At 51.4% G+C, this 13,181-nt stretch overlaps 1 long non-coding RNA gene across 1 annotated transcript; it reads right to left on the reverse strand.

Moving 5' to 3' along the window:
• Positions 1–313: 313 nt before the first annotated feature.
• LOC139789251 (uncharacterized) lies at positions 314–11,358 on the reverse strand. The gene is made up of 8 exons (XR_011723091.1): positions 10,379–11,358; positions 7,837–7,906; positions 5,033–5,189; positions 4,455–4,527; positions 3,285–3,638; positions 2,496–2,654; positions 1,333–1,403; positions 314–679 (listed from the first exon to the last, which is right to left on the reverse strand). It is a non-coding gene; the product is annotated as an uncharacterized lncRNA (long non-coding RNA).
• Positions 11,359–13,181: the final 1,823 nt, after the last annotated feature.

Consider the following 13,181-nt stretch of genomic DNA (forward strand, 5'->3'; position numbering starts at 1 on the left):
CATTTTGGATCCAGTTTTACTGAACTATCAATACAACAGTGTCAGTCCCCACCCTCCATGAGGCACGGCTGGTTGCTGGTGGTACCCTCCTTATTCCATCTTCTGTCAAGGAGAACCTGTGGGAATCTCATGTCAGCCAAGGCTTCGCCAGGCTGGGGATGTAAGGCTTTTCCTCAGCATCTGCATGGCAAAAACACACAGCAGAAACCAAAAGTGATGGAATGGTAAAATCCCAGGATGGTTTGGGTTGGAGAAACCTCAAAGCTTATCCATTCCCACCCCCTTTCCATGGGCAGGGACACCTCCCCCAGCCCAGGGTGCTCCGAGCCCCATCCAACCTGAGCTGAGACACTGCCAGGGATGGGGCCATGGGTGCTGAGTCCCCTGCAGCATCCCTCCCTCCTGACACACTCCAGACAGATCCAGCTGCACCCATTTTCCTGCAAACAGGAAAACTTCAGAGCAACTCCATCTGCTTGGCAGCTGTGTCAGCCCCAGAAAGACCCAGAACTCCCAGTTTCCATGTTTGTCTTTAGCCAGATGAGATGGGATCGATAGGAAAAGCCCAGTGGAAATCAAAAGGCAGAAGAAGCCATGGGTCTGCTGGGGAGGGAGCTGCACCAAAGATCATCTCTGGGCAACATCAGTGACTCTGGAGGATGGAGAAAAATGTGATGCACTGGGAGGAAAGAAAAAAAAAAAAAAAAAGGAAAAGAAAACTTCAGCTGTGCCTCACTGGGAAAGCAGAAAGGACAGAGCTTCAAGTAATGATTATTTTTATTTAGGCAAACATTATACAAGGGAGGCTTTCCAAGGAAAGCAATCTGGGTTGTGTCTGGGCTGAGTACACAATGTCATCCTGTTGCAAAAAAAGCAAACCTGTCCCCGGGGGGGCTGAACAGGCACATCATGTGCCCAGCACATGGGGAAACCCTCAGCTGCTGGCCTGGGCTGGGGGCACCTCGGGGGCAGCCAGAACCATCAAGGGCTGGAAAAAGGACCTCAGAGGGCAGAGTTTGGGAGGAGATGGGTGAAGGAGGGAGTGCAGAAATTCTGCAGAGGCTCAGGGCTGTGCAGGGAGGAAAAAAAAGGAGCTGGGTTCCTCTCCATGCCCCCCATGCAGGGCAGGTCAGACTGTGCTGGCCAGGGAACAGCTCTGCTTGTCACCACGGTGCCACCTCTGCTCCAGCTGCCCAGGCAGCTCCTGGGGGCTGCTCAGGGCTCCAGCACACACTGAGTGGGGGGAAAAGGTGGCCTGCAGGTGGACATTGTCCCCTTCACTGAACTCAAGAGAGGAAGAGAAACTGCTGAAGAGAAAAGAACCTTTCTGACCTGTGCTCTGCTCTTGCCTGCAGTCATCTCTGCTTGGTTTGTACAAAGCCTTGAGCTGTAGGTTCATGCCACTGCCAGGATAAAATCAGAGATATTGTGAATGAATTAAATGAATCTATTATTAAAAAAAATAAAAGCTTTTTTTTTTTTTTTTTTTCCTTTTTTTTTTTTATCCCCAGGGCAGAGGCAGGGAGGCAGCAGAGCAGCCTGAGCTGAGGTTCAGGAGGGAGGCAGCTGGTCTCCATGCTGCCCTGCCTCTCCAAACCTCTGGAAGCCAGCAGGAACTCCCCGTGTGACAGCTCTCTACCCTGGCAGAGGTTGTCACCCCTCTGGAGGGAGCAGGGAATTTGTCACCCTGTGCAGCTGAGCAAGCAGAGGAGCAGGGATGCTGCGGGGAGGATGCTGAGGGGGTCCTGGTGCAGGCAGGCTAAGAGAGGTGGCCCAGGGAATCAAAGCTCTTGGGAAAGCTCCCAGAAGGAGAGGAGAGCCTGGCAGGGCTGCTCGGGAAGCTGGCAAAGCCCTCGTGCCATCCGTAGCCCCATTGGTTTCCCCAAAGCCACCAAAGTGTGGCTGGGTGGGCAGGAGCCAGCGGGGCAGCCCTGGGGAGGGACACAAAGCAAGGGAGGGGGGGATCTGCTCCCTGCTGCAAGCACGAGGCTCTCCCAGCTCCAAGGATGCAGTGAGGGGAGTGGGGGTTTGGGGGAGAAGGGTTTTCATTAGGGTTTCCATCGCAATTTTGCCTAATTAGTCTCCAATAATTAATGCTGCGAGTGTAGCGGGGATGTAATCAGCCACGAGGCTGGTAAGTAAACCCCATGGAAGCCATACATCTTCTGCTAGTAATGATTATGTTCTTTTTTATTATTAAAGATCCCATTAGAAAGAATTTATGATTTTTCCCCTTTGTGAGGGAAATAATAAACATTACATCGGATGTTCTTATTTTTGGTATTGAGCAATGGAGGATACGTAATTAGCCACAGTTAAAAAGAAATTTTGCCTGAATGGCTTTTGGGGAACATTACATCCAAATTACAACCCCGTAGAATTTTTTTTTCGTGCGAAAATACACTCTCAATAAATAACTCAAATACAGTTTGTCTGGAAAAACATTTAGATCCCCAGGAAAACAGGCAGGGAAGGGAAAAGGCAGCACCAGGGACCTGAAAAGCCACCAGAGAGAGGATTGCAGCAGCACCAGGGACCTCCACCCCTCCCTCCAGCTCACACAACGTGTCCTGGTCTTCTGGAAAAGCTCCAAGCTGGGAGAGGACAGGGATTGCTCCCACGGCGTGGAGAAAAATGTCACATCCAGGAACTTTCTATGAAAAATATAAAAAAAATGGTTCAGAACTGGTGTCCTGTCAGTACTGGGAAACAGGAAAAAGGAAGAACTTGGTGATAAAGATGACCTCTCCCAGAGCAAGCCCTGTGTTCCCAGGGTGGAAGGGACATTCCAGCAGACAGCAAAGCCATTATTGCCCTCTGGCCATCTCCAGACAGGACTGGTGGCCCCTCTGACACCACACGGTGCCACCCCCACAGGACAGAGCCCGTGCCACCCTCCCCGCTGCCCAGGAGGCTTCTCCTGATGCCCCAGAGCATCTCCTCCCTCTGCTGTCTCTGTCTGAATGGGGAAGGAGCCCTCTGGGGATGGGTGGCTCCCAGCTGGGAGGGAAAAGCTCTTCCCCTGGATCCATCTCTCCAGGAAAAAAGAGAAGAGGACTGCAAACCCTGTCCCTGCTCCCCCAGACTGCTCCTGAGCCCCAGCCCGGGCTCCTCACAACACATTCCCAAGGGTTCCAGCTCTGTCCTGCTGCAAACAGCAAACGTTGGTGGGACAGGAGCTGTTCCACCAGCAGGACCGGGCATTTCCAGGGTCATCACTTCCTCAGGTGCTGTCCCCTGGATGCTCTGGAAGCCTGGGAAGCCAGCACACACCAACCCCTCACCTGGGCTCCGAAGGTTTTTGCAGCAGGCATTGAACACCCAGCTCACCTTGATCCATGGATCATTTTGTCCAGGTGGGAAGATCTGAGCTCCACCCTGCAGGACTCCCTGGGCGTCTCAGGATGGTTTCAGGGTGAGCAGCTCAGGCAGGAATTCCTGGGGTGATTTCCAAGGCACAGAGACTTTCCCCAGTGATGTGCATCCTGCTTCACTCCAGCCAGGAGCAGGGAGCCTCTTCCACTGCCAGTCAAATGGAGCTGGTGATTTGCATGCACCTTTGGAGTCAAAATCAAACATTTGCCCTGGATTGGCCTCGGTTTAATTAAAATGATGAGAATCCACGATATGCTTTTGGTCTGAGGCAAAAAAAAAAAAAAAAAAAAGGATGCACAGCGCTGAAATTTGGAACAAACATTAAAAAAATTGAGAAATGCATGGTTGGGAGTGATAAGAAATGCCAAGACTATGCATTACATGGGATCACGGATGAAAATAGAAAATATCCTAAAAAAAACCCTGTCGGGCTGTGAAACTGTTGTGGGGAGGGGATTACAGGCTCGCTGGATAAAGTCCCCACAATGAGCAGTGCTGAGGTTTGTACCCTTCCCTCCCCACAGAGCTGACGGGGATGCTCATTCCTGGGAGCAGATTTCCCCTCTCATCTCCATGCAAGAGACAGGGATCCCACCTGGGATCTCAACGTTTGCACAGACCTCTTTGTAACTACAAATGCATTTCTTTAGGTGGTGGGAGGGACATCTCACAGTAAGTTTCAGAAAACAATTGCTGGTTTCAGGTCTCATCCCCAGGGGCCTCTCTGTGTTGTCCCTGTCACTGACACCTCTGTGCAGGGCAGGGTTCAGGGATTTGGGGGGTACCAATATCACAAGGTGTTGGTAAAATATCTTTTGAAACCCCTGAAGCTTGAACTGCAGGATCCCAACCCAGCTCCCTCCATCACTCTGACATAACTACATCCAGCCTTCCCAGAGCTGTCCCCAAGTGCCACATCACCCACTGGGGCACTGCCCTGCTCAGGGGGGAGGTAACCACGAGCAAGGAAGGGGGTAAACACTTTAAGAACACGTTTTACCCCAAAATTAAATTTTAAAAAATGTAATTTCGGAATAGTGTTAAAAAGAGGAGATGATAGAAATTAATTTTGTTTCCACCAGAAAAAAATTCCAGTTGAGCGGCTGAGTTGCACGAAGCCCAAAAGCTTTCCACTTCTGAGTTGCTTTTTTGCTACCAATAAAGAGAAGAAAAAAGGAGGTTTTCATCTGACCCAATTTTTGCCATCCCAGAGCTGGGCTCTGGGTTATCCTGGTGCCTGGGGCTGCTTTTGCACCTCAGAGAGCCCTGGGTGCTCCAGGGATGCTTCACCCTGCCTGCCCTGGACCTGTCCCCTGGTCAGGGGTGGAGAGAGGGGGCTGCTGCTGCCACCCACATGAAAGCAAGCCCAGGGAAGATCCTGCAGGGCTGGTACTGCTTTAAAGGGTCATTTTATTAACCACACTGGCACTTTGTGTCAGCTGCATACAGCAGCTTCATTTGATAAAATTCCTTCCCGGATTCATTTTCCCCTTTCAGAAGGAACCCACACTGGGTCTCCCCCAGCCCATCTCCTTTCCTACAGCCCCATGAGAGCCGACTCTATTTTCACTTGTCAACACTTTGATGTCTGTGGACTTGGCTCTTGTACAGCCCCAAAGTACCAGCAGGAGGTAATGGTTTCCAGGACTTGACTTACACTTGATGTCCCACTGCTCTTCAGGCTCCCCGAGTTGCATTTCATCTGCAGAGGGAATTTATTCCTTCCCAAGCTGGATTTGCTCCTGCTGAAGGGACCCTGCTCTTCCAGGAATCACGCAAAGCTCCCTGCTTGCAAACCCACCCAGACAGATGGTCTGAGGAGAATGGGGGGAAATGGGAACAGAAGAGGACGAGGAGCAAAATTCCAGATGATTTGGGAAGGGGAGAGAAGGAAGGAGAGAGATGGGAAGCCTAGAGCAGGGCTGGAAACGACTTGGAGAAACTGAGTTTTTTTTGGGGTGGCTGTGAAAAGTCTCCCAACCCAAAGTGCTGGGGTCTGATCTGAGCCATCAGCTCATCAGGTGAGGCCCTGCATGAGGATAAAGCCCAGCTCAGCCCTGGCTCTTGTCCCTGCACAGCAAAATGCCCAGGAGGTAGAGGAGCAGGAGGACTTGGGGACTGAGAGCTGATGTTCCTGCCCTGAGGGCCCAGGGAAATTGGGCAAATTGGCCCCTCTTGGCCCAAAATGCTTTCTGCATCCCCCAGGCTGCTCCCTGTGCCCTGAGCCTCAGTGCCATTCCAGGAGAGACAGGGTACAAACTGCTTTGGTTTGGTGCCCAGAACATCTGGCCACCCTGTAGCCTTACTTCTTTTTTTTTTTTTTAATATTTTTTTTTTCCCAATCCAATAGATAGATTTTCTCAGCACGGTGCTGGCTGCCGCTGATTTTTACACTGATTTGGAAGCAAATATTTTTCCAACAGCATCACCAAATCGAAAAGCAATTTTGCAAATCTCAAACCTTCTCACAACATTGGTTTTGGGGGGGGAAAAAATAAAAAGAAAAAAGGAAAAATAAAAAAACCCCGAACAACCTGCCTGAGCGAGTGCCGATCTGTCAGTGACAGAAGCCACTGCTGACAACCTCTCTGCAAGTGCTAAGCTACTGTGTCAAACCCAGCCCGGGAGGGGACGGATCCAGACACCCCAGGAGGATCCTTCTACAGCCCCATCCCATCTTACCCTACCCTCTTCCACCCCGTTCCATCCCATTCCATCCTTCCCCATCCCATCCCACATCACCTGTTCTGTCCTTTACCATCCATCCCATCCTAGTCCGTTACATCCTGTCCCCTCCTGTCCCATCCCACCCCACCCATCTCACCCCACCCATCCCATCTCATCCCATCCCATCCCATCCCACCCTACCCCACCCATCTCATCCACCCCACCCATCCCATCTCACCTCACCCATCTCACCCCACCCATCCTATCCCATCCCATCCTATCCCATCCCATCCTATCCTATCCCATCCCATCCCATCCCATCCCATCCCATCCCATCCCATCCCATCCCATCCCATCCCATCTCACCCATCCCACCCCATCCCGTCCCGTCCCGTCCCATTCCGGGAAGCCGAGGGGGCAGAGCCTGTTGGTCCCCGGGACCTCTCCCCATGCCCCCCAGGCTGAGGTTTTTGGGCACCCAGTTCCCACCAGGTGGCACTCTGCCGGCGGCTTTTCCATGCGCAGGGGCTGAAGCCGGAGCTGCTGCAAGGCACAGCAAAGAGCCTTCATCTCTCTCCTCCTCCTCCCCCCCTGCCTGGATCTTTAAAGCCTCCCCAGTGCCCCCCCTGCCATGGTCAGGGACACTTCCCACAGCCCAGGGTGCTCCAAGCCCCATCCAACCTTCAACACTGCCAGGGATGGGGCAGCCACAGCTTCTGGGGGCAACCAGGGGCTCAGCACCCTCATACAGAATGATTTCTCCCTAAGATTCCCTCTCCATCTCCCCTCTTTAAGGTTAAAGCCATTTCCCCTCATCCCATCCCTCCCTGCCCTTGTCCCCAGTCCCTCCCCAGCTTTCCTGGAGCCCCTTCAGGCACTGGAAGGTGCTCTAAGTTCTCCCTGCAGCCTTCTCTTCTCCAGCCTGAACACCCCCAGCTCTCCAGAGCTGCTCCAGCCTCCTCTGGACCTGTTCCAACACTTCCCTGTCCTTCTGGTGTTGGGGACCCCAGAGTTGAACCCAGCACTCCAAGCCTGAACACGACCCTAAAAGCCAGAGGCAAAGCTACTGCTGAAAATGGCTCTTAGGAATAAAATGCTGAGAGGCACAAACGCTGTGGTGCCACAGTGTGGGCACAACACCTGCACCAGTGGTGCCCCCCAGACACCCCAGCCATGGGATGGCATCTTTTGGGGCACAACCATCACTCCTGACAAAGCCAGTCCCACCTGGTCAAAGGACCTGGTCCCCAACCCCCTCTCCCCTGGTCCCCAGCCCCTCTCCAAACCTTCCTGAGCAAGAGCTTCACCCCTTTGCTGTTCCCTGGGTGCCTGAGCAGGGTGAGGGCTGCCGTGCATCAGACAAAGGGAAGGAGAAGCAGAAAGAAAGGCAGAAAGCAGCAAATTTCCCCTTGCCAAACCTGCCAGGCAGACTGGCTCTTTTTGCCATTTTTTTTTGTGAAGGAACTTGCAAGAAAGGATCAAGACCCAAGAGCAAAGCCCAACAGTTTGAGTGGGATTAGCAGGACATGAAAATAGTGTAGAGCCAGGGATGTAACCCTGAAGGGCTGTGAAAGGTTGGGGGGCAGGTGTCAGTCTAAACCTAAGCGAGTTGTGACAAATAATAAAAATGGGTGAACAAAGAAGAGAAAAGAAGTTTAAAAGTGCAGGAATGCAGAGCCAGATACCCAAAGCAGCAGGAACTGGGCTCTCCTGAGCCCCAGCCCTTGTCCCGAACTCCTGCCACATGGTGACAAGAATTTGGCAGCTGGGACAAAGCTGGGTCCCAGAGCTTACCTGGGGGGGCTGTGCTGAGGGGAGGGGAGCATTGGCCTTCTGAGACTGGAATGAAATATATGACAGATGGCTTAAAAAAAAAAAAAAAGAAAGAAAGAAAAAAAAAAGGCAATTATCAAAGGGGAAGATTTTTGGAACATCTCCTTTGAAATAAAAATTTGTTTAGCATTTTTAGCAGCTGAAATAATTTTCAGAACATCTGATGAGATATTTAAGTGCTTCATTTCCTCCTCTCCCTCGCCAAGCCATCCGTTTGAAGCCTGTCTGTGGCACATCGAGTTCTCTGCTTTATTGCTATTGGTATTTTTCATTGGGTAATGGCAGCACCAGAGATCAATGGCAGGGAGGTCTGAGCCACAATATTCCCCTCTGTCTGAATGTGGGGGGGCTTTTGAAATGCTCCAAGGCTGAGCAGGAAATGGGAGAGAATTATCCTCTGATTCTTTAAATGCAGCTACATGAAAGTCTGTCTTATTACACCTTGATTTTCTTTTCCACTGCTCTCTTTTCTTCTGTTCTTCCCCCACCCAAAAAAATTAAAGGAAGGATTGGGGAATTAGCCACCCATCTTGTCTGATATTCATAGGAAGTGGCAGATCAATGGAAAACTGAATAAGCTCAGGGGTGAGGAAGTGCCCTCCTATCACAGGCTGCAGGCCCAGCAATGCCCCTTCCCTTCCCTTCCCTTCCCTTCCCTTCCCTTCCCTTCCCTTCCCTTCCCTTCCCTTCCCTTCCCTTCCCTTCCCTTCCCTTCCCTTCCCTTCCCTTCCCTTCCCTTCCCTTCCCTTCCCTTCCCTTCCCTTCCCTTCCCTTCCCTTCCCTTCCCTTCCCTTCCCTTCCCTTCCCTTCCCTTCCCTCTCCAAGATGTGATCCCCACCCGCAGGCTGGAGAAGAAAAGCTGCCCCTCTGCTACCTAAATGTTAAGTTACAAAAGATCACAGTTACAAAAATTTCCTGTTTCTTTCTGTCTCGAGCGTGTTAATTTTCAGTTGCAGAACTCCCATCCCTTCTGCTGCCCCCCCGGAGCTGCCTCCTCACACCAGGGCTGCCTGGGCATGGTGGGAATTCCCATTAAATTCACCAGGATGGCCCCGGGATGGAGGGCAGGGACATTTCTGTGTTCTGAACAGAGTGAGAATTTGCCACAGAACACTTGCTGGTCATCAGGGGTCAAAAGCTGCAGAGGCTTTGCTTTTTGTGGGAATCATGGAATTGTGCAATGCTGGACTGGAGGGACCTCAGGGAGCACCTGGTCCCAGCTTGCTGGGTAGGAGCAGGGTTCAGATATGAACCTCGTCACCCCCAGTGCTGGGGAACCCATCCCATCCCGGGGGAGACTGATCCCATGTCAGACTGTGTGAAAAAGCAGGACAACAAACCTCACAGCTCAACACAGCTACCGGGAGACTCAGAGCACACAGTCTGAATTTTTTTGTTGTAGTTCTATCTGGGTTGCAGGATTGTATTCTCTAATTCTTTTCTTTTTCTTTTTCTTTTTTTTTTTTTTTTTTTTAATTTTTGCAGCTTGGAGCCGAGGAGAAAACAAATCCCAAATGTCAAAGGGGTGGATCTCAGCACCACGGGAAATAAAGCGGAGTCCAAGCAGATCACAAGCTCACAGATTTGGGGGGTTATTTTGGTTTTTTTGGTTTTTTTTACTCAAGTCTGCTTGGGAAGCAGAGATGCTGGGTGAGAAGGTGCAACATCTCCCCAGGTCTGCTCTGGGGGGGCTGTGGTGGCCCTCGGGACAGCAGTCCCCAGGAACACGGCCCCTCCAGGACACAGCATCCCCAGAGCCCTAGCACATGCCAGAGGAATCCATCACTCTCCCCGGGATGAGAAAAGCATTTTTCCTGCCCTGGTCTCTGCCGGGGTCCCCAGCGGGCGGGTCAGGATGCGGGGGAGCCCGCAGGAAGCTCGTCCATCCCTGCCTGGCCCCGGGAAACGTGTGAGAGGGATGCATGGAGCCAGGGCTTCCAGGGGAAAAGGGAGGAAACCCCGCCCCGGAGAGCCCCGGAGGATTGAGCAATGGCTGAAACGCAGCCACCGGAGCTGCTGGGGCTAAGGGGGGCTTGCTGGGCTCCTGCTCCAAAAGGCAGGACCCTGATAAACAAGTACATGGAGTTGGGAAATAGCAAATCCTTCCCTCCACTCGCTTTCAATTCTCTGGGAGTCATTGGAAGGGGAGGGAGGAGCAGAGAGCCCAAGGCACTTGCTGTGGTTAAAGAATCACAGAGTTGTCCTGGCTGGAAAAGACCTCAGAGATCACCACATCCAGCTGTCAACATCCTCCCTCCCCAGTAAAAAACCTCAAATAAATAAAAATAAATGTATATACATGTATCTCCCCACCAGAGCGTGTCCTGGAGTGCCCCATCTCCGTGGTCTCTGGATACCTCCAGGGATGCTGACCTGGACATCTCCCTGGACAGCCCCTTCCAGCCCCTGCCTACTCCCTCACCAAAGAAAATTTTCCCAATATCTAATCCAAAGGACTCCCTCGATCTTCCCAGCAGGGCAGCCCAGACCACAGCCAACACACCTGGAGCATCCATCCCAGTGAACCATTCCTGTGCCTGGGATCCAGCATCCTCCTGGGGAAAAACTTCATTTAGGTTCAGGGTACTTCAGGTCTGGAACTTGGTTTTTTTCTTCGTGTTGTCAGGACTCTGATGTAGGCAAGTCTGTGGTTTCCTAGGCCTGAGGTAAAGTAAAATAAACATGATTTAATCAAGGAGACTCGGTCATGAGAGAGGAGTACAAAGGGGGGATGGTGTTGGGGGTACACTAAAACTTTATAGGTTTTGCTGTGCAGCTACAGGGGGACCAAACCAGAGGGAGATTTGAATCGTGTCAGGGGCATGAGGTTCTCATTTAAAGTTTTCATGCCTGCCATCTTTCCTTTCTCATTTTTTAATTTTATTTCTTTTTCTCTCTTTTTTTTTTTTTAATTTATTTTTTTTTCCCTGCAATAAAGACCGGAGCAAGCATCTTCATCTATTTCTATCATGGATTTTTCTGATTAGACCCCCAAGGAAAATGAAAAATGCATTGGGTATCTAAGTGTGACTCGTGTTGCATTCACCAGGGCGCTGCAGCTGTGTCTGTTCAGCAGATCCTCTGTGAGAAAGCAGCCTCGTCTGGAAAAATGCTCCTGCCAGCTGGCTAGGAGGGTGCCCAGCCTTTACAGCCCTTTCCTTGGAAGTTTTAAGGTCCCTTCTTACCTGACATTCCTGATGCTTTTGGGTGGGAAAGGACTGCAGCTGCTGCAGGCACTCCAAAAACTCTTTTTAAAACAATTATTAGAGATTTCTTCATAACTTACTCTGCAGATTCCTTATTTGCAGATGTCAGGGGGTTTCTGTTTCTCCTCCAGACCAGCACCCATCATTTCAGAAGCCCTGAAGTTGCTGTGGGTGGTGCCAGGGCTGTCATTGCTGGCACAGGGCAGCACCTCCAAAGCCAGAGGGGCCTCTGATGGCCCCGCAGGAACCAGCTGCAGGATGGGATGCTCAATATAGAATAACAGAGATGCAAAAAGAAAAAAAAAAAGCAATAATAGAGGTGTAAAAAAAGGAAACAGAGCAACCTGATGGGAAGTGTCCATCATCTCCACACAGGACAGCACCGGCCAGGCCAAGGCAGCCACAACAGAGGCACCAAAACCAGGGGGTTTTGCCCCCAGGAGCCCTTGGGCTGCAGCCTGGAGCAGGCAGGGGCAGAGCTGAGTGGCAGAGCCTGGTGTGGGGCTGCCTTCCTGCTAATAGCCCACAAAGCTGGGAGATAAAAGAGCCCGGGAAGGAAATTCATTGAGCTGAGCCAGTATCAGCGACTCGGGATAAGTGAGTCCAAGGAGATGAAGCATGTTTAATGTAATTACACATCCACTTCTTGTGATGTACGAGCAGGCGAAGCATTACTAATCCCCAAACAGATACCTGCAGGGAGGACGATCAGGAACAGCTGTTTGGACAACAAGAAATGAGGCAGAGGAGCTCCGGGTCCTGCAGGCTTTCCGCAGAGAGGCTCGGGAGCCGCAGCTTGTCCGGAAAGTGGGAGATTTACAAGGAATTAAAGAGTGCTGGGTAAGAAAGCACATCAGCTCCTCACAGAAACCACCCTGACCACTCATCTGTTACAGGAACCACCTTCAGTGTGCCCATTGCTGGAGAGGACTTCTCCTGCCATGAAAAACGCCTCACCTGGAGCTCACCTGCCTTGGCTCTCCAGATCCGATGGCACGGGAGGGCACGGAGCCTCCTGCCCAAGGAGTGCTACTGTCTGTCTCGGCTGGATCTGGATTTGGGAGGTAACAAATACAACAATGGAAGGAAAAAAACAAAACAACAACAACATCACAGCAACCCCACCACGATAATTCCCAGGCTGGCACAGATGCGGAGGTGAAGTTCACTTCTGATCAGCAAATGCAAAGCATGTTTCCAACTGACATCCCACCTAACATCCTGCACCAATCCAGAGCTTTAGCAATTCCTCAAATATTTCAGCAAAGTCCAGCTCTGCAGACACAAAGCCACGTCTATTTCCTCCACGTGCAACACGAAGAAAGCAGTCAGATAAATTTTAATTGCCCAGTGAGGTATCCTTACCCTTAAAACCAGTGCTAATTTCTGCGAGCTCCAAGATTCAGAATAAATTTGTCTTGTTTCCCTCCCTCCCAACTGTCAAACACAACCCCAGTGATTGTGTCAAAGTGTCTGTCTGTGTTTATATCAATATATATATATATACACACATAACTATACTGTTGTCCTCAGCTGAGCTGCCAGCTCTGTTGCTTACACACAGCCCATTTCATCACTTCAGTGAACAGTGGGAGTGACTCTGGTGAATATGGGAGGGCTTGCAGACATCTATGGGGATGAAGATCCTGTCTCATCACCCTCCCAGGAAAGAACTTCTTCCTAATGCCCAACCTCACTCTTCCCTCCTCCAGCTGCTCCTCTCCAGCTGCAGCAAACCTGGCCCTGGGGTGAGGAGGATTTTCTGTGGGGTTCTCACTCACTCCAAAGGCAGGAGCTGACCCCAGATGGCACAAACCCCTCTCTACTACAACTGTTCTGGGTTCTTCTGGCAGGGACCTGTCCCCCCTTGGCAGGGAGGTGGCCAGGACCAGCCCTGCCATGCACCAGAGCCTGGGGAAGCCACGGAGCCTCCCAGCATCCCTGCCACCCCCAGCAGGGCTGTGTCCCCTCCCAGCAGCAGAAGCAGAGTGGTGTCTGAGGGCTTTGTCACCCTTGCTGTAAGCAGGAGATGTAGGTCAGGGAACCATTAGCCCGGATAGAAATCAGAACGGGGATTGGTTTTCAAGAGAGATCTGACGG

This window comes from Heliangelus exortis, chromosome W, assembly GCF_036169615.1.
Source record: "Heliangelus exortis chromosome W, bHelExo1.hap1, whole genome shotgun sequence".
Classification (NCBI taxonomy): Eukaryota; Metazoa; Chordata; class Aves; order Apodiformes; family Trochilidae; genus Heliangelus; species Heliangelus exortis.